The following is a 24,001-nucleotide window of genomic DNA, read 5'->3' on the forward strand; positions in this document are numbered from 1 at the left end:
TTCCTTTTGTTCCAGCTCAGCCCCAATCCACATTCCCAAATGACAGGAAAAAAATATTGCAATTATATGTTTGAAATCCTAACCTGAATAAAAGCAGCAGGGCGGGGATGACAGCCCGGGGCTTTGATTCTCCTTTATTCACCCAGATTTTTACATCTGTTGACTTCAAAGGAGATAGTCCTGATTTACATAGAGGTAGGTACCAGCCCATGAATCTTCAGTTTCCAAAAGGTCAAACCCGAGTGAAGCAGGAGCCCCTGTGCGAACAGCTCAGCATTCCTATTAAATGGTGTCTTTGGAGAAAGCACATTAACTGCTAGCAAAACTGCAGTTTCTCATGAGCTGTTTCCCAAGGCCAGCACAGGTGTGTTTTAAAATGTACGGTTCTTTAAAATGTACGGTTCAATAACATTCTTCTTGGGTGAATTGTTCAGGCAATGCTTTGCTGTTTCCTCCAAGCAGGGTGGGAACAATTCTCTTAGCAGGTGCTGTGTTACTTTTCTAAAAGTCGTGAGAAAGGCAGATACATAAGTTATGATATAATGCTGCAACCTAAGGCTATTGTTCTTGGACATCCATTTAAAAATGGATAACTGAAGAAGTTTATATGTCTACTTTCTCTACCTGTCTGTCCTGATTTATGTAATTATTTGAATGTATGGAGATATTTCTTCTCAAAGAATATCACCTCATTTCTTTTTAATTCACACAGACACACAGTAATAAGGAGTGTTCCTGAAAGTCCATGAATTCATAGAATAGCTTATAATCAAAACTTTGAAAGATAGCAAACGGGGGTTTTGTATTTTGCATAACATTAGTCATTGAACAGGGGAAAAAAGGCTATAGCTGTTTATATCACTGAAACATTTTAAAAATGACAGCCAACTGCCACACAAAAGAATGGGAAAGTTTTCATTAGCTATATTTTATTTCTCCCTCATTTTTATTTTAGGTGGGAAACAAACTATTCCACTTGAAAATATTTCTGTTATCCATTTCTTCACCTTTCTTTTCTGCTTTCAGTCTCATTTTCAGATTTTAAATATTAGCATAGCAAGAATTGTGTGTTTTAAAAAGTTGGATTTATTTTTTATTTCCTTGAAAATTACCTTTTTCAGGAGGCTCACAGAAAACAAAATGAGAAAACAAAATACTAATGTAATATGGCAGCTTGAAAGTTGAGAATATTTTTTAAGTGGAAGTTAAAGAAGGAATGCAGATAAGCCTGTCACTCTTCCACAACTACTGAATTATTTGGTTTCATTATTCTGGGCTTAATAGTATTGCTCTCTAATTAAAAGAGTGTTATGCAATCTGATTAAGGAGTACAAGCAGAGGAATAGTAGATTATTGTAGGATAACCCTGGAAGAAGTTCCCTTTAACAGCAATATATATATTCAACCTCATTAATGTTAACTCATTTGTTGTTTTTTTTTTTTATTTTTAAATATTGTGTGTCCTCTCCAGCAGTAGTTCCCTGCCTAGAAGTATGTGTCTCTTTTGGGAAGCATAGAGTCTAATTCCTTAAGGAACTGAGAAAAAGTCCTCCCTATGGCAGGTGTGAAGGTGGTGCTAGCACAGTGAGAACATCTCCCACTGGCAGGCGGCGATGTGATCTGTATTTCTGTCATGTTGCCTGTGCAAGTAGTTGTGATGGCCAAACTGAGGATGAAATAGGTTCATCCAGATTTGGGGGTGTGGGAAGAGGTGGAAGTCCTCTCTGGTGAATCACAACTAGTAATTACAACCAGTGGTGGACCCAGCCCAGAATTAGAAATTAGCAAATGGAGATTTGTTCCTTAATACAACCAGTAACATATCCTTTTAATTTCTTCAGATGACTGGGACCTCTCTCTCAATTTGTCCATCAGTTTACATCCATATGCTCATTGAACATCTGTAAGTTGGAGTTGAAAATGCTTGGGTTTTCCGTAACTGTTAGGTTTTTGTCAAACTCCTTTGAAAACAAACATTTCTGATACAATGTCAGTAGCTTATGGCAGAGGGTAGAGGTGAGGAACAACATAGGACCTAGAAAATAAATCCAGGTGCAGACTGAGTTCAGAACAGCACAATACTGCTCATAAACATAGTTTCCATCAATCCTAATTGAAATTCTTCAAGTAGATGAAGAGAGAAACACAAGTGAATTCAACCTTGACATGTGCATGAATAATGGTCAGTACAAAGAAGCACAGGGGCTGAAACAATTGAAAAACAAGACTTTTCTGTAAAATTATAGTTGATATTGTTTATCTTCTAACAGTTGGGTCATAGCATTCCTACACTGCATATATTTAGACAAACAGGAGGTATTATTAAGAAAATGCCCCGAGTTATGCTGTAAATTCTTACAAATGGAAGGGAATTAGGATAAATATTTGAATGATATACACAAAAAGAACAACAGAAAAAGAAGTTATTTATTCACAATTAATAATTCAAACAACTGTACCCAAACCATCCTTTCTTATTAGAATCCTGATGCTGCCTTCCTGAATCCCTCCACGGAGAGGATGAAACAGGAACGCTTTGTCTTTCTGTTCTTATGAAGTCAGTGCTCCATATTAGTGTTACTTGGAAATCTCTGGGGATGAATAAATTTGGTAGGAACAAGTACAGAGCTCTCACCAGTCTTGAAGCCTGAATAAGCCATTAGCCAGCTTCAAGGCTGAATTACCATCAAGTTATGAATGCTTTCATATATTTTTAACTGTGCAAGAAGAAACATGTAGCATTAAAAAAAAGTGACCAATTTTATGTAGATGTGGAAATAGACACCATTCTGCCCAGCTACAAAGCTGCTATTTGGTACAGGGACAGGAAAGTAGTTTTGGGGATTTGGTATAAAGCACCTGCACTTGTGCTGGTTCTCATGCACAGAGAAGTGCTGTAGGCTGAGGTCATGACAACCTTTTATCTGTCTGTGGAATTCAAAAGCTCTGCAAATCGTGCGGAGGAGTGGGTTGGTGGGTGTGGGTACAACTTTCACTCTAAGTGCTCCCACTGGCCCAATTTTTCCTGCTTCCCCAAAAGTAGAAAGAGGGGCAAGCCAGCTCCCAAAGTCTTCAGCTCTAATCCTTCCCTTTCTCACAGCAGGAACAGTGAGGCCACAGGCTGGCCCTTGTCTCCACATCTTGTGTGGTAACAGAATTACGCTGTGAAGCTTTAGGCAGGTTCCTCTGGCTAAGGATCCCGACCCTGCAGAAAGAGAGGTTAAACTATCGCCACTAGCAACGTATGGGACATTTCTCCAGTAGCTTCCCCAGCTTCTGCTATAGTCGGGGAATGAAAGGGAAAACTGCTGCAGGGCAGGGTGTGAAGATGACACATCTTCTAAAGGCATGTCCAAAAGGCTCAAAGGGAAAATTCTAAGTGGCATTCACCCTCGTAGGAAGGTCTGTGTAAGAAGTCTGGGATACATTTTTCCATGTTTCCATGAAGGGATGGAAAGCTGCCTCCTTATGCCTTGGTAGTGCTTGTGGGCAGGCAGGCCTCAGTTGATTTTGAAGAGTGGAAAATCATTGTCCCATGTTTTTCTCCCCACTCTCCTAAAAGCTTGACAAATGGGAAGAAAACATTGTCAAATTCCACTGCATGAAGGCTCATACCACTGATCTTCATTATCAAAACGAAGACAATGCAAAAAGAGGCAACCAAATGTGTGTTTGCGAAATTGTTATTTGTTACAACTAACATATCTGACATTTTTAATCAGGTATTATAACAGTAACAGAAACAAAGTGGAAGATTTGTCATGATTGAAGCTCTGATAATAAAATATAGAAGTTGAAGAAGGAAATAAAATAACTGGGGAATGCACCTAGGAAGGTAAAACAACCAGAAAGGGTTGCTACCATGGTGCAATGAGTCTGGTAGAAGCTTATCTGGAAGACTGCAAAATTCTGGTCTACCATAGTCAAGAAAGGTGATATTCAATAACACAGGATCAGAGAAAGGATCATCAGAAGGGAAAGCCAAGGGAGAGCCTAGGTTAGAAGGGGAGATGTGTATGTGGTTTATTTAGTCTAGCAATTGATGGAGATGAGGTGGTTTTGTCTGTAAACATATGATAAGGGGTAGCACCAGGAAAGGAGAATAATAGTTTTAAATAAAAGTCAATATTGCTGTGTGAATAAATGCAGTCAGCCTGTTTATAGACAGTTAGGTCTACAGAAATCAAGAAGGTTACTTCACAGGACAGCAAGAGTTAAAAAGGAACCTTGCTGTTTCTGAGACGAAGCTTTGTGGATGAGATTAATCACACTTCAATCTAAGTGCCCAAATATTAGTTGACTAGGCCGAAGTGTATTGTCTAGGCATCTTCCATAACAAATGGGAAGCAAATAGCATCTCCAAATATTCATCCCAGATATTCTAGCAACCTAACTCGGACCGGGAAGAATCCCACTCCATGACTGATCTTTCACCGTTGGTCATATGAGGAGTCACAGGCAGCTAGCAGGTACTTGATACCTGCCTTTTGGATAGCTAAAGGCAGATCAAGTGACTATAACTCTATATGTTTAGCAAATGAGATATCGACGTTTTTATAGTGGTGATTATAGAGTAAATCCATTTCTTTGGATGTAATACAGAAATTTATAGACAGCTTCTGACTTAAAATCCTTGCTGTGCTGAAGTAAGTGGGCAATTTTTCATTGGCCTCAGTGAAGCCCAGATTTCACCTCTTAAATATGAACAAGATTGTAAGTCAAAGTCATATTAAATGCAGACACCTCCCCTAATCAAAGACTGTTCTAGCCACTGAGCCCTTTTTTTTTTCAAAGCAAGTTAGTTATAATAGTGCTTCAGTAAAATGGCCATCCAGGCAAAGTCAACAAATTAAAATGTGTCTATTTGACCACAGAACAAACCACCTTGGAGACTGTATGTGCTTGTATGCTTTCTATTGCACTGATCGTGCGCACAAGTATTTTAGACTCCAAACTGGGTTGCTTATCCAATGCTGCAAAGTGCTATGTGTTGATACTTAGCATTGTTCTAGCATCATTCTTAGAGTTTGTTTTAATAGATGTCACAATCAGATCTCCTCTGGCGTTTCGTGAATTCAACATGTAACTATGAGATTGTGTCAAAGCTAGAATAGGTAGATACCAGTTGACAAGGCTGCATCAGTCATTCCTCAGAATAGTAAGCATATATCAGTATGATAGACTGAGTACAAGTATTAAACTCACAGTGCCTGTGCCAAATGGGTTTTGTTTATGGAATCAAGAGCTTCTCAGCATAATTCTTTTCTAATGGAGAAGTAGCCAACAATTATAAGCTGAAAGGAATGTGTAAGAGATAGCTGAGAAGTGCGGGCTCTTTAACATTAAGTCAGACGCGGAGGTCAAAACTACTTATTCTACTGTGTAATTTATTTGCATCTTCTGCAAAGGAAGTAGGGCTGATTCTCTGAAGAATAACTGAGCATCCTTTTGATATTCATGGCAGATTGTTTTGGATGGCTACCATCCAGAAATTCTTAATGGGGAGAGAAAAATATTCTGTGGATGGATGTAAATATCCCTTTTTTCAGGGTTTTATCTTAGACTCACCTCTCTACACTATATAGGTTACTTTCAGAGGTTTCTTTTTATCTGTTTCTGAACAGCATGAGTATTTCTCTAATGATGCTGTGGTGAGGTATGATTCATCCTTCAGGTTAATAGAGTGCACAGTTTAAAAAACCCTTCACATGCAAAGTATTGTTAACTGTTTGTTCCTCATAAAAGGGAAGGAAATGACTCAGGCTGGAGAAATGTTATAGTGAAGATTGTTGATGCTCTTCAGGCTGATAGAAAAAGAATTGCTCAAATAAAAGGTGAGAGTTTCTGCAGGAAGCACTTTCTGATGGGAAAAGGATTCGCATTCCAGGAAGGATAACTAAGGAAAACTGACAGAAAATCACCCAAACTAGGCAAATATTTTGGAAAAGGCTTGGCAAAGAGGGATTAATGGGATTCAAGTCCCAGTGAGAAGTGGAATACAGACAGGACTGAGATATAGATAGTCTGGTGTGCTTTGGAGGGACCGGTCTGAGGATTTCTCTTTGCAGAGAGAACGGGAATAGCTTGTGAAACTGCACTGGCCCATCCTGCTCAGGGGACTGGGAGTTGGAAGCAGCAGCAGAAAATAAAGGAACTGAAACACAAGTCAAGAAAGAAGGAACATTTTCCTTCCCTTTTCTACTCATTAAAAAGAAAAAGAAATTTGAAATATCCAACAGCAGGAAACAACACAGCATGAAAAACTTCTGTAAAATGACGGTCTTTTTCCTTACCTTTGTGATTTGTAACATCAATGATCATTGCAATGGAGGCAGCTTTTAAAATGTAACTTATTTTCACTGATTGTGGCAACTTGCTTCACTACTTCTGTTAATTTTCACTATTTGAACAAAATGTTCCTTAATTTCTGCTGCCTAAAACTTAGTCAGCCTAAGATCCTGATTCACGTGCAAGCAGGGCCTTAGGTATTTCCCAGTCCATACAAGCGTGGAATTAATCCTATCTCCTTATAAACCCTGGGCCCTTCCACTAGCACGGTGGGAACGTGGAGCCACTTTTTTTCTGGCTCTAGTTGACCCTACCAAGGTTTTTGGTAAATTAGGTAACTAGGCAAGTACTGTGTTCCTTTGAGGCCCCTAGGTTTGGGAGCTTGGTGGGTTGATGTGGCAGAAGTAGGGCTGATCTGTCTTTTACACAGAAGCAGGCACTGATTAAGTGGTTAAAAGCAACGATGGATGGTTTTCTGGAATGGAATGTGTCTGAAGGGTGGTGAGGATGTTTGATACTGGATGATGAGGAAGTTTTGCCAAGGTGTTGGTGAGGTCTTACTGTCAAGGATGTTAATGAAATGTAACTACAGTCACCATAATCCAAAAGGATTTTGAAAAAAATCTCTGTAAGGTTATTGTGCTCCGAATGGTGTTAAAATATGGAATTTATGTAAATGTAAATGAACCGATGTTTAGTTATTGGAATAAGATACTGCAGATGTATTGTGGGATATATATATATAAATGAATGTGTAATCTAGATGATTTGGGTTGTGAAAGATGGTGCTTTGGCCATCTGTCAGTGATTTTCTTTTACCAGGCTAAGGAAATTGTGGATATGGAAAGAAATAACAATTTATTAGCAAGTTTTGGATTGTATGAATGTGTCTTGATTTTTGTAATAAAGAATGTTAACTCTACTTCTTAATTTCTGCTAAAGTAAGCCTGTGACTTTCAGTAATGATTATAGTTTGGGCAGAATCAAGCTTAACAAAAGTAAGGGTGGTAGTTAAACCTTATCTAATCTCAGTTTAAGATAATGGTCAACAGAGAAATAATTTGTCCATGAATCACTGCCTCACTCAGGAATTGCCACTGAAGGGAAATCACAGGGCATATGCAGCTGGAGGCAGCTTTCCAGAAATTTATCCCAGTGATAGCCTTGAGGAAAACAGTGAAAGCTGTAGTGAGGAAAAACATCAGGTCAACACATGGGTGGATTTGCCTGACTTTTTATGACCAAGGATAGCAGCCTTCATGGCAAGGGGAAGGGAAGGGCTCCCAGCCTCGTACCCTCACCTTAGATCAAGGTGAGTCCCTGAAACCTCGTCACTCTTCCCTGCTTACACAAGCTTTCTCCTCCATGTAATTTCATAGAAACTGAAACAGTTCTGGAGCAAAATTATTTTGTGTTGGAGAACTATTGAAGTTAAGGTTAATAACAGCAAAGCTAAATTTGGAGAGGTGCACAGGTAAGAGAGAAAAAAAAGAGGGTTTTACTGGGATTGATGAGCTGTGGGCGAGATAAGTAAAACAAAGTTCAGGGGATTTTTTTTCTCTCTCCAAATCAACATAGTTTGGGATTATCTCTGAGTCACAAATCCCAGCCAGCAGTATAAAAATTGTTTAATTTCACTTTTGGCTGAAAGACAGCTTTCCATCACATTCCTGCAGCCTTGCCCCAGAGATACCCTATCTAAACTTGCTCAGAACTGCTCATTGAGCTTGTGCTAAAATAATCACACCTATTTAGTCACCTTTTACTACCAAAAAAAAGAAAAGAATATAAAGTACATGAGCCAACTACAACACAAGATTTATAAACTCTGCACTTCTCTCCTGGCAGAGGCATGTCATGATATGTAGTTAATTGTTCCTTGAATTAGCATGCTTTATAACCACTTCAGTCAAGGGAAACTCTCGGTGAATTCGGTGTGCCTGCAACTATCGCAGTCCAGTGCTGGTGTCCATCAGCTCTCCCAAGCAGGGCTAGGCCAGGCCCAAGTGCTGGGAATGCTGAATAAAGTATCCTTGCTATAGCACCCTTCTCAGAGTACGTGTTGAATCCCATTATGGTATTGTGGCATATCAACCCCAGTAAAGAGGCTTAACTGGAGCACAACTGGGCCTACTGAATGAGCTTAACTGATGCTAATTCTGACTTCAAGAGCCATAAACATCCAAATACGGCAGTTGGGCAACATTTCGCTTGCTGTGCTTGAAGCCTGATACCACATCCCCTATGTTTCTTTTTTCTTTTGGTTTAAGTTTAAAGTCCCTCGTTGATTCTGCCTTCCCCCATAAATCATGGTTTTTGAGATTTGACATCATTTGTATTGCTTCCTTGTGGATTCTTTTCAGTTGATCTACGTTGCTTTTACTACAAAAGCAGTGCCCAAAACTGGATACAAAATTCAGTGCAAGACTTTAGCAGCTGTTGGGAGCAGAAGAATAAAAACAATCATCTTTCAAGTCTTCAAACCCCAATATAGCGCTTGCCTTTCTCATGACACCATGGCAGTGTTGAATAACATACCCGTCACAGTCACTGCAATCCCTGTAGACTCTTCAGGAGATCTACCTCCAGTCTGTCTTCACCTTGTCAGGAGCATGTCTGTTTTTAATCCCACCTTGTCAGGATCATGTTTGTTTTCAGTCCTGTGCTGCGATGAATTTACAATCTGGCTTTGTGTCAGCTGCAAATGTAATAAATATATCCTCTGTTCCACCTCTTCCGGGTGTCTGGGAGCTCACCAAGAAGTGTTCAGCCTGAGACAGACCCTCCCTTCCTCTGAAGAATACCCATCAGTGCCACTATTGTGACAATGAACTTAATGAGAGCTGCGCTCTGAGCAGAGTTTTTCTAACGACTCTGATAACATTTCCCTTGTTTGTTTCTAAGATTGTCACAGGAGACAGTGCCAGAAGCTTCACTGAGTACTAACTACGTGACAGGTACTGCCTCTTGTCTCTTACCAGATCTGGTTACCCTACTGTAGAGGGAAATAAGATTTGTCAGATATATTTGTTCTTGACAAATGCATGTTAACTTCTACTTATTTTGAAGCTATTTTCTAGGTGCTTACCAATTTATTTTACATGAACAGGCACAAAAAGAGCTGACAATGATGACTGTTATCCTAAAAAAAATTATGCGATTCTTTTTTCCAAAAAAACCTACTAAATGCTTTCTCCAGCTTTATATCCAGTATAAAACAAAACGAAACAAAAATTTTCAGAGCAGATGAAAGCGGAACCAGACATTCTGTGAGATGTTTGGTTCAAAACTAAGACACATAAACGCCAACATGTAAGTGACTAGTGCCTAAGCACAGGCATCTAGTGCCATTTGAGAAACCCCAGGCATGGGAGATCTCTTCGGGGGCTGGCAGATATGCCACAGGATCTGTAGGAGACATGGCTTCTCCAGAGCAGCAGCCAAGGTACTCCAGACACATCAAATGGCCCATAGTTAACAACTGGGTCATTCCTTTGTTGACCTAAATTAATTGACCTTAATTTTGTCATTTTAATCTCTAATGGAATCTCTGCTCATTCAGTTTTATGTTACTGCTGAACTTTGATCCCCTGTTTTTGGTAGACCCTCTTGGGCATATCATCTTAAGGCTCAGGCTAAAAGGCTTTTTTTTTCCCCCTGCCCTTTTAGAATACAGTTATTTTTATGTATAATGGGAAGGGGAAGGAGGAGGAGAGTCTTTTCCCTTTGCTATAGCCTCCTCATAGCAGACTTATCAGTAGCTCTATTTAACTGCCTTTGTGCCAGTAATTACAGCGAGTCAGAAACCATTCCCAGCACTGCTACTTGCATTTGAATTACTGGTGTTCTCTCAGGTTTTGAAAAAAGTCAGGAAGCGAAGAAAGGGGATTCGCATACTGGTCTGAGTTTAAAAAAGTCCTTAGTGGATACAATAAATCACTATCCTAATCTAGGAAGAAAAGAGAACATATGAAAAAGATCTCATACCACTGGGAATCAGGATAGCACTGTGATGCAAATGGGGAATCTTAGAATCAGAAAAGAATATGCATAAGGAAAAAGAAAGAGTCAGCTGAATTTATTTTTACTTGCACAGAAGCAGCTAATAGGCACCCTTTATCATATATAAAGAAGTATACAGCAGAAGGCACGAATTCTTCCATTGATGTCGTGCCATTTGTTCATTTGAGGCCAGATCTCTGCTCCCAGAAGGACGCTCACTGCAACGGCTGGAGGTGCACAGAGGTTTGGAGCTGCCTCCGTGCCGCTCTCCTCCACGCACGTTGCAGAGGGGTAGACGGATTTGCGTTCGCCGGGGGAGCAGCCGCTCTGAGAAAAGCAAAGCGTCCGTTCCGTAGGCCACGTATGCGCTCGGGATGCAGCTGCCAGATCCCTGTCCGTCCGTCCGTCCTGTCTGCTTACAGCCGCTCTGATGGCTCTTATGGTTTGGGACTTGTCTCCCACGTGCTGTACACACATGGGGATCAAAATTAGCGATGGCAGCATTAGCAGAGAGACCGTCGGCATGGCAAGGACCCATTACACACATAATTATGTTCTCTTTTAGGTAAGTCCACTTTGGCAAATGCCCAGTTTTTAAGCTGGCCGTATACCAGCCAGTTGCGGTCTGGAAGCCGTAGAGTTGTGTTAACATTGGACTTTCCCAAGTCAACATATAATGTTAGGAGGCAAAGTTGAAGAAGTGAATTGCTTTGTTGCAACATAACTCCCGTGCTAACAGAGCCATATACTTTCCAGCTGAGGCAGGCTTACAGATGGCGTTCCCAGAGTGTGGGTCTTCTCTATCCTTATGTGCATCTATGCTTCAACAAATTGACATCTCATCCATTGACGTAAGTGAAATACAAGCTAAGTCTTCATAAAGTGCATTTGAAACAAAAACATTTTTTTAAGTGTCCTGGCAACAAGACTTAACAACTTTTTTCCAAATATGCTGCTTTGAGAAAAGCCACAAATTTGTAGCCTCACATTTTTTCCAGAGTTATATCAGTGAATTTAATCCAAATTCCCATCTGTTTTGGAGATATCTTTTTTGTGCTTTAAAAGAAAAAAAAAGAATAGAAAAAGTTAAAGAAAAAAGGCATTCAAAAAGTTAAAAAATGATTCAATATTTTTTCCTGGATCAATTTTAATTTAACATTAAAAACTGAAAAGGCACGTGAATGCTGTGATTCCTGATCAATGAACAGCTATAACATGACAAGGAATCTTAAATGTGTTCCAATTACTAAGAAACTCATCATTTTCATTGTGAAGCTGTTTAAATTACAGAAGGCTCCTCTTTTTTTTCAGTGCCTCCATTCCAGGTGCTACGAGGTTAGCACTTCATACCCTGGGGAGTGCCGGGTAGCAAATCTCAGCTTCAGCTTCCCGGGGGAGAGTCAGAGTAGGATGAGTTACGTCTAGTAGGAGGAGAAGGTGCTGCAGGACCTTGATGAGGGTCTTAACCCATTTAAGGAACATTTTTTATTCCAGTCTGCTTGTAAATCAGGGCATAGATTCGGTAAATAAATGTGTGTATGTTCACACTATATATTACCTACCCTTAATATTTTGCCTAAATAAATGCAAGTTTCATGCAGATAGGTATCTGGACAGCTGGATTGGGAGTTGTAAGCTCAGAGGGGAAGACTGCCCGCTTCTCTCTTTTCTGTGGTGGGTGGCCTTGGAGGCCAACCGCTGTGCTGGGGGCTCACCCCTCGCACACCAGCCGGCCGCGAGCACGGCAACGAGAGGGAGCAGGACCGTGCCCTTCAGGGAACACGAGGGTCTGCCTGTGAGCGTGGCTCGGGGAGGGAGCTGCTGGCCAAGGGGCAGGCAGGGCATCCCACGGGATGCTGGCTACGGATCGGGATCCCTCGGAGCGTGTCGGCGTAGCTGTACTGGGGGGACCTGTCAACCGGGCGTCTTTCAGCCTGCGGAAAGACTTGAGGAAGGACCGTACGCAGTTTGTGAGCACACAGCGTGTATTTATGGGCTAATAAGTACCGATATGGTCACCACTCACTGGTGAGGCTCTTGCTGGCCCTGCAGCCATCCCTCATTGCGTGGCTGAACCTTCATCTTGCTGAGTTGCCATCACCTGCCTCTCTATTTACCACCACCACCCAGTTTTACAGCCTCCACATCAATATTTCCCTCTGAAGTCCTGGATTAACCACTCCAGACTCACTCCCATTTTTCTTTTCACTTTTCTTTGCTCACGTGGCTTTACCTGAAGAGCGGGCTCTCAGTCCCGCAGCAGCATTTCTGCAGGAGCAGCGCTGAGCCAGGATCACAAGGGTGCCTCACAGAGCCAGGGTTGTGTCACCTTTGGCATTAAAATTCAGTTTCATTCAGTGATTTACACCAGTACCTTCCAGTGTGAGTGTGTCTCCTACGTGCGTGCTCAGGGTGATTTTTAAAGATTTCAACAAATGGAGAGCTTTTACACTGAAATTGTTCCAGTGATTAATGTAACAGAATTATGGTTTTAAAAATTAAATCTTACCTTAATGCCACTTTTAATTAATGTAGTTTCAGCTGCACATGAAAACACGTAATTCAAGATTTAAACAAATAAAAAATCCCCTTTGGGGAAATAGGTATACCTGAAACAATGGAGGTGGAAAATTTCTTAGAAGAATAATGTTTCTAGAACTTGGCATTATACATATGATTGCTGGGGAGGAAAAAAAAAAAGGCAGCTTTGGGGAGCAAATTATCTTTTTCCCCTCCTGTTTAAATCATCAGATAATTCAATAGACAGAGGAGCACCTCTCTCTGCTTGTCGTATTCTTAGCTTTAATCTCGGCAATAAAAGGCTAGTCCATTTTTAAGACTTAAAAACCTCTACTGTGAAAGGGAAATATAATAACCTTTGCTGTATATGCACCAGGTGTTTTTTCCCTAACAAGCACTGTTGATAGAGTGATGTTTAATCTTTGATGGTAATATCTAGGATGTATTGAATTGCAATAAAAACACTTTCCAGGCACAATATCGTCCAGGATTATAAAATCTATGGACAAAACATATGATTCTGTACAATGGCATTAAATACTGACTAGTAATGCCAGGGAAATTTGGGTAATGATGTTGCAAGTTTGATCTCTTACATGGGAAAAATCCAGTATTTAATAACTTTATTAAGTGGCAAGATTTTGTTCCTGCATATCAGGTCAGCAATAAATTCTTACGTTACTACTGTTATAAAACTCAGTAACAGAAACCTGAAGCTGTGTTATATGACTCTCCCCTAGGAAGGGTCAGTGATACAACTCTCTCAGTGCTGCACAATGAGGGTAGAATTGTGAGCCAAACTCAGTACTACACAATTGCAATTTAATGTACCACTATTGAAAAATTCATTTTATTATCATACTCAAAGTGGATTCTCACTGAAAGCAGAACTTGGGAGGCAAAAAATTAAAATACACTGAGAATACTGCATGAGCTGAAATGAAAGGGAGGAGTGGGAGGAAGAAGAAGGTAGAGTGATTTGGTCATTTGCACCCATTCTCATAAGACAGTCTTGATCAGGTGTCTAACTTGTTCATCATTTAAAAAATCCTGTCTCAATCTAGCATCATTTTTAATCCTTATCCCGCAAGATAGGTCATGGCCTTACACGTCTGTGGTTCAGTCTTATGCCCTGAAAAAAGCAGGAAAATCACCACCCTTCTCAACATGAAACCCCTAAATAACGAACCCCAGCAAAAACAAGTCTCATGTCTCTTAGGACCTTTGCCTAGGATATCTTTGTGTTTCTGTAAGACCCAGCTTACCAAAAAGTAAAATCCAGGTTTCAAACCAGCCATGGCCACAAACTGGAACCCAGGAGGAAGTTGAGATAAAGGTTCATGTGGCCCCAGCAGCTCAGCACGAGGCAGAAATCTGCCTCTGTGTTCAGAGCTTAAAGTATGCCTCATTTCCACCTCTAGGCACCACTGAAGCATGTTACAGAATTCATGGGAAGGCATTAAGCATGTTGTAGCCAGGGAAGTTTTAAAATGAACTGGGATTAATCTTGCCTACCAATTAAATGTTAATCATTTAGCCTAAACTAGCACTTAGCTTCCTGCTATAGCCAAGGGAGAAGGACAGACACCTCTAAAGAGTGATTATTCCACCCTCTACTGAATACCCAGGGTGGGATGAATCACCTTTCATAAATGCCTCTAAGTCTCCACAGAATACAGAAGGAGTCTAGACGATCAGCTAAACTCATAACTTTATTTTGAGTCAGCTTAAACTAGGTGACATTAATTTCACTTCTGATGATTAAAATAAGGCATTCTTCACTGCTAGCATCAATTGTCCAGACAGCTGTCAAAAGTATCCACTTCTCTCCAGTCTCGTAAATAGAGGAAAACATGGAAATAGAGTATTGTATTTCAGCTAGTTCATTCTTTTCTTCCAGGTAGCATTATTTGAGTCTGGCGTGGATAGTCCAAGTCAGCAGCTTTTCCTCTGGATGCTGATTCCTCCTAGAGAGAAAAGTCATCTTACGATGCTGCTGGCTATGCCAGAGCACTGTCAGCTTTCTATGGGCCTGCCATCACATAACATCCCATCACAAGCCCAAATATTATCTTTAAATTTTGAAAAGATGAAAAAAAAAACATTTGGGTTAGAAGGACTTCTGCATACCATAAGTCACTGACTTTTGTTAAGGAGGACTAATTAAACCCGCAGTAATGCCAATTACTCCAGGTGTGGTGACTCTGTAACTCATGCTCCGCAGTTCTGGAGCTGCAGAGAGCCAGACAACAGGAGCTTTAGGATGTGATTGGTATTCATTGTCCTAAGTAATATTATAGTACCTTGAGGACAGGTTTAGCCCAATTACAAAGCATGATAGCAGATATCACATGCTTTTTGTTCTCCGCCTCTCAGCAATTTTCCCAGGCTGCAGATGGGGAAACAGGTGATGTGGCTTTTCTACCTTCCTTATTCTTTTTGAAACTATGGCTGTTTTCAGGGAGCTTGACAAGCTAGCTTCTTTGAAGAAGGTGTTGATAATTTCCATTAGCAGCAGACAGTAGTTTTTCCACTGGCTTTTGCCAGTCAGGGAGAGTACAAATGTGCTTCATAGAGGGCAGCTGACATAATTCTGGGGGCTTCTAGAGTTTCCTTGTGTTTGATGGAGTTTCATTATGCTGGGGTAGTGAGGTGGTTAATACCTACCAGACCAACTGAAAGTTTTCTGCCCCTGTGAGTTCCTCTCGCATTTAGTTTGTTTCTTCTGCCAAGTAAGATGAGAGTTCTTTGCAACAGGCTGGTCTCAGGTTTAATTCAAAGACATTCAGTCTTTGAATGTCAGCTGTAACTGCCCTTTACTGATTACTAATCACACTACACTTAAGCAGAAATGAAAATACAGGTAATAGATACAGGCTGATAAAGACAGAAAGACACATTCACACACACAAAGACAGCCTTCACACAGATGTACCATGCATAGAGCTTCCTACAGTCCACAATTCCTCATCCTCTACAAGGTGTATCCCTAGTCATCACACTGTTTGCCAAAAATCACCTTGTCTGAAGGGAAAAAATATTTAGCTAGCCCCTTAACTAAGCAGCAAGCCACTGAAGGTGCATAGAAAGGCATCGGTGTTCCCAGCAAAAGCTATCGTCATGTTCAGGAAAGAAAGCAGCCCTAGGGAACGGAGCTCTCCCCATTTTGTAGTGGGTTACATAGCAAGGCAATACAAGAGTGGCAAGAACCTCTGTAGCCCTGCTTGGGGTCTGCGGCCAGTGTGTGAGGTTCAAAAGCTGGAGAGAGGCTGAAGAGTTGGGCTGGGAATCCACGTTTTCCAGGGCCACGCAAAGCTGGCTGCGAGACAGGGACTGCTGGGGAGGAGAAAAGCCTTTTGAGTGCCGTAAACCCGGTGCCTGTTCATGTGGGCAGCTTGGACTGGGAGTATTAACCCCAAAACACAAAAGGGCTGGTCTCTGCTCAGCTTCCCTGGGTGTACCGCAGAAAGCGGCATAAAAAAAATCCAGCCTCAGCATGAATGACCAGAGTCTGGATCAATCGTTTTTATACTTGCACCTAAAAACAAACCAAAACCAAATTAGGCTGGTATGCTGTTGGGAAATTAGCACAAATGACAGGACTGCTAAAGAACACGCCAGGATTTTGCCATATGCAAATGGTTGTCTTTGTGTGATTTAAGGAGACAATTACCCTTCTAGATAATTTTAGCTATCATTTATCTTTTTTACTGTATCAGCTGTAATTACAGAGCAAATTATTGACATCATGAGGAATTAAAACTACCCATTTAGCTCCAAAGCTTTATTAAGATTTACTTGATCTTTTACACCTTTTTGCTATTTTGAAAGGACATTCTCAGCAAGTTGGAGACCTTGATTGAAACGACTGTGAAACAACTGTGCGTTCTTCCAGTGAGGCATACCACAGGGCACAAGGAAGTAAAAAAATCTCCCTTGTGCTCAGGACCAAGAGGCATTTCTCTCTACAGGGTATCAAATCTAAATCTATCTACTGTCAGCAATGGCTACCCTTCGTTGTTACCCCATGGCTCTTTGCAGCTTTGGTTGGGATTTCTAATAACTATGTTGTAAATCTCTCGCCATTTTACCTTTCTAATTCTGAGTTCAGAGTTTTCATCTGACAACATGCCTAAGAGTATATCGTGGGCCTTTTTTCAGTACCAGATGAAAGGCAGATAGGAATAATTCTTTTTGTTAGTTGCCGCTCTACTCGCATCTCTCTTCCTCAAAGCGTGTTCCCACAGGCACCTTTGCACTCCACAGACATTTTTTCTTCATCTTTCTGCTGTCTTTTTTTCCCATAATCTCATAGGACTCCCTTTTCCATGAAGTTTTGAAGTCTCCACTTTTTTTTTTCCCCCAAATGCTCTTATAGTACTTTTTTTACCGTGGTGCTGGAGCTTTCTCACATACAACCACTCTCTCTGCATCATGCAGAGGCCGCGGGCACAGAGCTGGGCAGGCATCAGCTTTCAATTTGTTCTGGATAATCCCTTCCACAGCAGGAAGGGGGGGTCACAGAGGGGTTTCAAAATCATTGTCAAAAAACTGCAGATGTTGCATCAGAGACAGAAATGATCCAGATAAAAATCAGATGTTTAGCAGGTTCCTAGCTTTAAAAGCAGGTTGATACAATGGGAAGAAGGGGAGAAACAAGAAATAAAATAGTACTTGCAAGATAACAGAAGAAAATAGGAGCTGAGCAGGGACCATAACTGAAAATGCTATCAAAGAGATGAAATCGCAAATAAATAGTAAATGGGATACAGAGAGGAAGGAAAACCATGGTCTCTGCTTCCCTATCCTTGGTACTGCAGTAAGCATTCAGGGCTCCGAGTATCTGTGGTTTTTTTTAGAAAGCCTTTACATACGCAAGTGCTGGAAAACAGATGCTTTGACGGTTCCTGCATTCCTTCTGGTAATTGTCAAAGACTGTAGTAACACACTGCCTGGTGAACTCAGCTGAAATATTAAAAGCCCCCTGCTGCAGACAAGCCATTCATTGCTGACCCAAAAATGGATACTTTCTTAGCTGGTGGAAAAATCCTTGCCAAGTGAGATTGGATTACTTGATATTCTTTAAAAATTGCATAAGATTATTTTTTTTCCCCTCACTTGTCAATGGGGTATTAACTGGAAACTCTCACTGACTGAACAAGAATGGTGTCATGAAAACATTTAATGTGCAAAAATGTACTTTTTAATATTGCTCTCAATTTCAGCAAAAAAGTCTGCTGCATTAGTGCAGCAAAGAAGCATATTTTGTCTGAAAACCATGTGTAATTTGTAGGTATCTGTTGTTGTCTGACCCTTCATTATAGCTAACACTTTTATTTATCATTGGACACAGAGACACCAAACAAGGCTTGAGCTCCATTGTCTTAGGCAGTGTACAAGGTCAGGATAAGAAATGAGCTGTTAAAATGCCTAAAGAAATGTCTGTGTCTGTGTTAGTTGTGAGCATATGAGTCTTTCCCTTTGTCTGAGATTTATGCATGGGTGCTTCCATATGTGCATAAAAAAATAACACGTACATCAGCACACACAGGTATGTCATGTGGCATAAGGCTTTATTACAAGCATTTTTTTTGAATGACCACATCTCTAAAAAGTCAGCATCTTTTGACTTAAATAGGCATACCACAGAGTAGTGGACTTTGAAAGGGACCTCTGCGACCATCTCATCCAACCATTCTGCTCAGAGCAGGGTCAGCTGGAACAGGTTGTCCAGGACGATGTCCAGTCAGGTTTTGAATCTCTCTACAGACAGAGCCTCCACTGCTTCTCTGGGCAAACTATGCCAGTGTCTGATCATCCTCAGAGGAAGAAAGTTTTTCCTCACGTTTAAGCAGAATTTCCCGTGTTTCAGTTTGTGCCCACTGCCTCTTGTTCTGTCACTAGGCACCACCAAGCAGGGTCTGGCTCCTTCTTTACTCCTGCCACCAGGTATTTACATACACGGACAAGATCCCCCTGAGCTTTCCCGTCTCCAGGCTGAATAGTCCCAGCTCTCTCAGCCTCTCCTGGTATGGAAGATGCTCCAGTCTCTTAATCACATTTGTGACCTTCGCTGGACTCACTCCAGTATGTCCATGTCTCTTGTACTGAGAAGCCCAGAACTGGACCCAGCACTCCAGAGATGTCCCAGGGCTGAGTACAGGTCAAGGACCACCTCCCTTGACCTGATGGTGACACTTTGCCTAAAGCAGCCCAGGATGCTCTTTGCCACGCTGGCTCATGGTCAGCTTGATGTCCACCAAGATCCTCTTCTACCAAGCTGCTTCCCAGCCACTTGGCCCCCGAGTGCCTGATGTTATTCCTTCCCAGGAATAACAAAGGCAGGGTTTTGCATTTATCTTTGCCGAACTTCATGCTGTAACTGTATGCCCATTTCTCCAGCCTCTGAAGGTCACTCTGGGTGGCAGCGCACCCATCTGGGGTATCAGCCGCTTGTCCCAGTTTTGTAGCAAATACCTTCAAACTTGCTGAGAGTGCGCTCTGTCCCAACATCCAAGCCATTAGTGAGGATACTAAGCAGTACTGGCAATCATACTGGTCCCCTGTGCCCAGCCTCCAGCTGGGCTTTGTGCTGCTGGTCACAACCATCCGAGTCTGGCAATTCAGCCAGTTTTTAATCCACCTCGCTGTTCATTTACCTAGTTCATATATTTTTTTCTGTCCTCTTGGCACTTCCTTATCTGCATGCATATGCCTGAGCTGGGCCTCCTTGGCCCCAATTTGTTGATTAAGAAGTCTCTCTTGTGCACATCACCCTGCATCTTTTGCTTACCAACCTCATCTGCCATTTTCTGTCTTGACTGTGGGTCATCATTTCCAACCCTCATTGCTCCTGCTTTAAAGGTCTTCTCCCCATGTTGGCCAGCCTGTTGGCAAAAATGCTTTTGCTCTCTTTGGTCAGGTGGATCCTATCTCTTCTAGACAGTCCCGATCAACACAAGATGCACACCCAGGCATTGAGCTGCAGGATCTGTCCACTCCTCCTGAAGCTCTTCCCCTTCATTGACAGAATTGAAGAGAAAACCCTGTGCGTGTGGACCTCCAAACTTTTATCCTTGCTGTGAGAGCCACGTAGCCGTGACTGACACTTTCCAGTTCTCCCCTGGCCTTATTAGTGGTGCCAACGTGGAAGAATAGCATGGGACCAAGGGGCAGACACCTACAGCTCTTCCTCCGAGCCCCTGGCAAGCAGCAACCTCCCCCAAAAGCAGCTCAGATTGGCAGATGGGGGCCTCTATCCCCCCAGGAGGACGTCTCCCACCGCTGCCCACATTTTAGCAGCTCACTAGCTGCTTTTTCCAGGGCTCAGGCTCAGTGGCTGTGGTGCCGTGCCAGGGAGAGCTCCCAGCCCTTGACTGCTACCAGGGCACCAAACTGATTTCGGTAGGTACAGCCCTGCAGGCAGAGAAGCTGTCATTGCCCTGATGCCCAAAGTCATGAGCCTTTGCCATCGTGTCTCCATTTCCTAAACTGCTAGGCACAGAGAAGCTCCGGTTGGTCTCCTTTTCATCATCCCAGAGGCGACACAGCTGGCTGACCTCCTCTCCCAGCTCCTTTCCCCGTTGACATAGAGCCTCCCCCCACGCAAGTGAGGATCCCCTCCACCATGGTCCACGGAGGGAAGCACCTCCAGGTCCTCAGCACCCTGGACCTGCATCCTCCTGGGGGAACTCGCTTTGGGTCAAGGCTGTGCCAGGGGGAGTTGCTCCAGTGGGTGCTGGGGATTGTGGCATGTCACCACCATTGCCAAGGACATGTACAGGGTTTCTGTCCCTCTCTTACGTACCCTTCCGCACCAACTGCTGCGCCCGTTCGCTGCCTTTGCTAGCTGTATGTGTTCTTCATAGTTTGCTCGGTTTCCATTCGGGTCATCTGACAAATCCCTCTCCATAAAAATTCCCAAGTTTTTATAGCACACCATCACATATTTTATGCATGCTTACAGAGAAATGGACTCAAGCTAACTTGTTGAAGCCATTGCTCGTAGTTGTCCCTGCTCTTCTGTCTATACATAATGCATAAAGAATAGGTCAATAATGTAGTTATACTGAAGATACTTTTGCATCTAAATAAATGATTAAATAAATGAAAGCACATGCAGACATATGCATGTGCATGTGAGGAAACATCCAGTAAGGCAGGCATTCGGCACAGGACCTGTGGCGATGTGACAGTGTTGCCACAATGCCTAAAAGCCCAGAAGCCAAATTTGCCAGGCAAAATTAAGGGGTCTGAAGAGCTCTAGGCTTTCCCACGGGGGTTTGCCACTGCCAGTGCGGTGGTGCCAAAGACAGGCCAGAGTTTCATGCCCGCCCATCATAGCATCAGTGTCTGCATTTGCTTAGGGAGCTAACTCTGTAGCAGGTGCTCTGGAAAAATGGGATTTAGTGCCTGAAATAATTTCCTTCAGTTGGACAACTAGAGTAGTGGTTATGGGACTTCTATGGCAAACGGAGGGCTCTGGAATTACAGGTGTCCCCTGGTGGAGCAGCCAGCCAGCCTGGAACATCAGCAGAGCATCCCTTCCGCTGGATCCTGGAGAGCAGGGGAGCCGTCACCACCTTTCCTATTGAAATTGGGCTGGCACGCAGCCAGGAAAGCCAAATTGTGGGATTCGCTTGTAGGTTTTGGACGAAAAAAAGAAAATAATCCAAAGAGAATTTCCACACACAAAAGAGTGGAAAACGAATATTATTTCAATCAAAATATTTCATAATGGTAAATAACTTCCAGTGCAATATGAGAGCTACCGTTTTCACAGAGCAGAACAAGAGCTTAAAGAGAAAAAAATGCACCTAGAGATGAGTTGCTCTACCAATAAGGGCGCTAGGCTTTTGCGAGTGGGACTGGGCTAGAAGTTTGCCAGGACCAGTAGTTGCTTGTTTCTTGTTATGTGTGACAATGGTGTACAAGTAGTGTCATGATGAGACAGGAAGTGTTATCAATCCAGTCACCACTGAAATATTCCTGAAACCATTCTAGGAATTTCAAGTTACATTAAAACTATGTGAACTTTTTTATTTATTTTAAGACTTTTCCTGGAAGATTCCTTACTGCTTTACAAATATAAGAAAAAATATCTCATATGAGTTTTCTGGGTTGTTTTGGGGGAAAAATAACTTAATTAGCAAGAAAAAAAAGGAAGCAGATGCACAGTCACATCAACGTGTTACAAAAATCTTACCTATGAAGTTTATCTGTGAAAAATATATATAGCAAGTCAAACACAGAATTGGCAATTGTCTGTCATGTTTTCCAGAACAGGATGGGTGTTAATTACTGAATAGTATATCCAAGGACTCTTTGCGCTGAATTTTTTTTCTATTTTGGGATTCTGTGACTTCCAGAGATGTCTGTATCCTCTCAGAGAGACTGAAATTGTATTTCAGAAGAAAATTTCTTACAGCACTTCTGCATCCTTAAAAGTCATTGACAGGAAATAGTATCTCTGAGATACACCACTGAACCGAAGTTAAAGTCCAGTCCAATTAGTCATTTCCTTGTCTGTGAATGACTGTTCCCTATACACCCCTTTTTAAATTGTATAGCTCAGCCTAGCTTGCAAATGACCTCAGAGCCTTTAAAAAATCTTACTGACAGAGCTGAACAGTGCAGTCACAGAAATATATCTCAACAGAAGAAGAAGTTTATTGACCTTTTGAATATTCAGGAATGCAATACAACAATGCATGACTTACTTAAATTATGTGAATCTTTACATATAGTTAAACATACTTTAAGTCTCCCTATTGGAAGTCTACATCAGAGTTCAAACCCTAACTAGTATGTTGATATATTTATTGTCTGTCAGTTACATGATGTATGCTTTTGTCAGGTAAGGGGACCAGCAGCTAGGGAATTAATTGTTAGAATGGGGAAAGGTTATTTATCCATGCTGCGATGGGCCTAATTTAAGAGTGTGAACTGTCAGGGAAGGAAACTATGTTTAAAATTCTCATTTTTATTATTTCAGTGAGTCATTCTGGATTCATACCAGACTCCAGTTTTTCATGTTCTAGGCCTGATATGAAGCTCCCATTACAACTGGAATAAAGCCTTTAGCATCTCCTGTAGTTCATTAAAATTGCACTTATTTTTATGGTCTCTCCTTCCACACATCCTTTAGCATACGTTGTCTCAAACTGACAATTTGTTTAGCATATAACCAGGTGGATTTGTATTTTTAGGCCAGTTGTTGTGGGGAAACAAGCATCTTGAGTGACAGTCTGCAGATTTTCTTCAGGTTCGCTCAGATAAGCAGTTGCCTTTGGCATCACTTCAACAGTTGTCGTCCGAGAAGCTCCATGGGTTGGGACGAGATTTGGGTCTTACCCTCTCACCACCCTTTCGATGCCATGTGCTGATCAAGCTTCTTTCAGTCGTAAGCTCTGTGAGTGTCAGTGAACCTCGGGGCTCTGTCCTGAGCCTTTCAGATCTTTCATTAAATTTAAATCCCCTTGAAGCATTGATTGTGTCATATGGCTTTCATTATCATAAGCACGCTGATGATATTCAGATTCGTGGTTCACGTTAACCTTTCCTACTGAGGTCAGTAACAGTATCTCTGAGTGTCTAACAGCTGTCTCCCTGTGGATGTCTCATAATTTTTTGACATTAAACACAGGCAGTAGGAGGCTCTGTTAATTGGGTCTGACAGTTTCTATTCTTCTTTTGGTTTCCATTTCATGGAATCTCCTCAGTACCTTTAGCTGGGAACTTGGGTCTTATTCCTGACCATAGTTTGTCATTTACTGCTCTTATTTTTTTCTTCAACAAGAAAAATGTCGTTACTTAACATCTTATAAATTTGCCTGTACTTAATCATTACATCAATAAAAACATCCGTCTGTATGCTTGTGGTTTGGTGTTTAGAGTTTGCCTTTATCCAAAAACATATTTGTCATGTCAACATATGCATACTCTTCTGCTTGTAGCATCTCCCCTTATACTGGCAGCATCTCTCCTTATACGGGATCTGCCAAGGCCAGTAGCTGGCGTGCACTCAGTGCCAACGTATACGAGCTCGGGCACGGTGCCCCCTTAGTGCACAGGGCACTCGTCTTCTGGGCTGGAGCATGTTTGGCCAGCTTGGAGTATGGGCAAAGGAGCCAGTCAGAGACAAATGTTTTTGTAATTTAACTAAATTGTCTCCGTGGGCATGAAAGAAGAG

Source organism: Haliaeetus leucocephalus, unplaced genomic scaffold, assembly GCF_000737465.1.
Source record: "Haliaeetus leucocephalus isolate CR32 unplaced genomic scaffold, Haliaeetus_leucocephalus-4.0 Scaffold795, whole genome shotgun sequence".
Classification (NCBI taxonomy): Eukaryota; Metazoa; Chordata; class Aves; order Accipitriformes; family Accipitridae; genus Haliaeetus; species Haliaeetus leucocephalus.